This window comes from Austrofundulus limnaeus, unplaced genomic scaffold, assembly GCF_001266775.1.
Source record: "Austrofundulus limnaeus strain Quisiro unplaced genomic scaffold, Austrofundulus_limnaeus-1.0 Scaffold123, whole genome shotgun sequence".
NCBI classification, from domain to species: domain Eukaryota; kingdom Metazoa; phylum Chordata; class Actinopteri; order Cyprinodontiformes; family Rivulidae; genus Austrofundulus; species Austrofundulus limnaeus.
In genome coordinates this window covers 1,337,953-1,340,565 of record NW_013952525.1, presented here as the reverse complement: position 1 = coordinate 1,340,565, position 2,613 = coordinate 1,337,953, and the positions used below count along the sequence as shown (strand labels likewise).

The 2,613-nt window shown below is 39.6% G+C and overlaps 1 protein-coding gene across 9 annotated transcripts in view; it reads right to left on the bottom strand.

The window, feature by feature from the left end:
• The window catches only part of klc1b (kinesin light chain 1b), a 32,754-nt gene extending 30,271 nt beyond the window's left edge, over positions 1 to 2,483 (bottom strand). For 8 of the 9 annotated variants that reach the window (XM_014015147.1, XM_014015152.1, XM_014015150.1 and 5 more), the window contains exon 1: positions 2,386 to 2,483. The gene's annotated coding sequence lies outside the window, so the exon portion shown is untranslated. Of the gene's footprint in view, positions 1 to 289; positions 366 to 2,385 lie in introns of those variants that run through there. The other variant, XM_014015148.1, reaches the window with a different exon arrangement.
• Between the last annotated feature and the right edge of the window lie 130 nt (positions 2,484 to 2,613).

Here is a 2,613-nt window from a genome sequence, read left to right as displayed (position 1 = left end):
GCAGTAACAGCTAAATAATAAAAGTAGCAAAGAAAACATATAAAAGCAAACATTTTTTAAATTTAAATGTCACCATTCATTTCAATAAAACCAAAGATAAGTTGAAAATAAAATCAAATACTTAGAAAAAAAACAGAGTCATGGCACCATTTCCTGAACGAGRCATAATAAGAAAAATGACTCATTTGATAGATGGAAGTAATAATATTGACTTAATCTCACTAAATGGCTGCTAAAAGTTTAAACCATCAGTTTAGTGATGTTTTCAGCTGCTAAAAAAAGAACAAACCTCTCCTTCAGACCACAGCCTCAAACCTCAGCATACAGAGAAGCTAAATCGTGGCTCCTTCTCCAGCAAAACGCGTCCTAAAATCACCGTCTTCGAATCAAAATCCCGCAGGAAGCGAATGGAAATGGAAGCAGATTAACGAGAGTCATGAGCGATGATGGTGCAGAGGAAGAGGAGGKTGGGAGCTGCCCTGCAGGATGATGGTGACCTTCCCACTGCTTCGTCAGAACCACCAGCATCAGCTCAACGCCTGCARGCCGGGAGTCAGGCTCCGCCCACAAAGGATGAAAACAGTGCAGAGGAGCGAGTCAGACGGCGAGCGGGGAGGGAGCTGCTCCTCTCCTCCACACTGATATAGAATAACCTCAATGACACCACATTAAAGGTTTAAAAACTTTACATAATCCTTTAATCCTAGAGTAGAAAAACACTCTAATGTTAAAACTCTCTTTCAGATTTACTTAAGCATATATATTTAAATTTAATACATTAGTGTCTAAAATATGAATAAATAGCTGCAGATCATAAAGTTCTATGAGGAGTTATTTTTTGTGGAACTGCAAGGATGTATTAAACAGTAAATATGTACAAGTATAGAAAATACCTGGTGTTAGTAGTTTCAGGTATGATAAAAAGTGGATATTAACGGCTGTATTGTAGGTTAAATAAGGGTATTTGTATATAATGGGAGCTTAAAGTGCCTGTGATGTGAAATTTTTAAAATAAATATTAAGGCATTATTGGAACGATAACATGATTAGTATATTGCAAAAATAATTTCCCGCAGCTTAGATGAACYGTTGTTGAGATATTTGCATGTAAAGAAACAGGAAGTGATGTCAYAGGGGAATGTCTGAATTTAAACAGAACATTTCTACAACTAATAACAGACTGTAGAGAAGAATCTGATGTTTCTTTAGATTATTTTGAGTCACTATCAAAGAGATGGAGATGAGTCGGAGTTCAAATAATATTGCTTCGATAAAGATTAAAGAGTTCCCCTTTGATGTCACTTCCTGTTGCACTTTGGCTGAGCCAAGTTCAAAAGAAAATAGGCCATTTATGTGACAAAATGGGTAAAATCGCCTGTTTTATGCAAGGTTTCTTATATAAACATGTGTTTTCTTTGARTTTTTGTATTTGATGGATYGGCATGTCACAGACYCTTTAACCAAAAGACGTGATCCTGGATWAAAGCAGCTAAAATGGAGTCTGAGGAGCTCCGTCATGTGGGGTTTATTTGTGGTTATTCCTGCCCAGTTTAATTTATGACTCATCTATGACTTCTCTTTTGTTTAACAACAAAAAGATGAGAGAGAAAATAAATTTGATTTGCTGCAGTGGATGCACAATGAAAAGCCAACCCCCTCAGAGATGATGAAGTCTGACACCAGCACAGATCACGAACTCTAGCTCCATTTCCTGCACAAAACATCGATCCAAAACACAGAGATCTGATCCAGAGAGCCAGACACAAAGGAGGACCGGGCTCAGGGAGGGTGTGGCGGAGCTCAGACCGAGCCTCGAGTCATCCATCACTCCAGCAGCCAGGCAGCTGCTCCGAACACGACCATCACCAGATATTTAAAACAAACCAGTCAGTCTTAGAAAGTACAAACAGAAACAGAGACAGCTGTGGAACCAAAACCAGCTGCATGACGAGTCATGTTTGCAACAATAACCTGAGGAAGCTGTTATAACTAAACCATYGATAGGAAAAACAACAGCGATAAATCTATATATTAAAAAAGGTTTATAATTACACTAAAWATAATGTTGCTTTTGCAACGTGGTATTTAATGAGACCATACACCATATTTAAAAAGCGCTTTACTTTATTTTGCATATTTATGACCGTTTTCCTCTGGCACAGCGCACTTCATCCAGTCTGTTTAGTGTTTTTGCCTCTCTGCGGCTGCGTTAGCGCGCTAAGCTAGCCGGTTAGCATCACCCCTCCCCAGGCCAAACRGTTTCCGCTTTTCAAGGAGCCAAACTCGTCATTTCAGAACGAGACCACTTTAATAAACACATCGTAAATCCACAATCACGCACACGGGACGAGATGTTGCGGGATTTGTTGGTTATCTTTCACTTACCGAGAGCTAGGAGCGACAGCTAGCTCAGCTCAGCCCCTTTAAATCCAAAATGTCTCCAACGCAGCAAAATTCTCCCAGAAGCCTTTGCGGCTGACGCGCTGCTCAGTGACGTAATGTTTTCTTTTTGCGGTCTGGAGCGACAGAAGATGAACCCACCTGTTTTTGGGACTGTTCCAGTTATTTTGGAAAAATGCGTTTTGTATTTATGAATAGGAAGTTTGATATGGA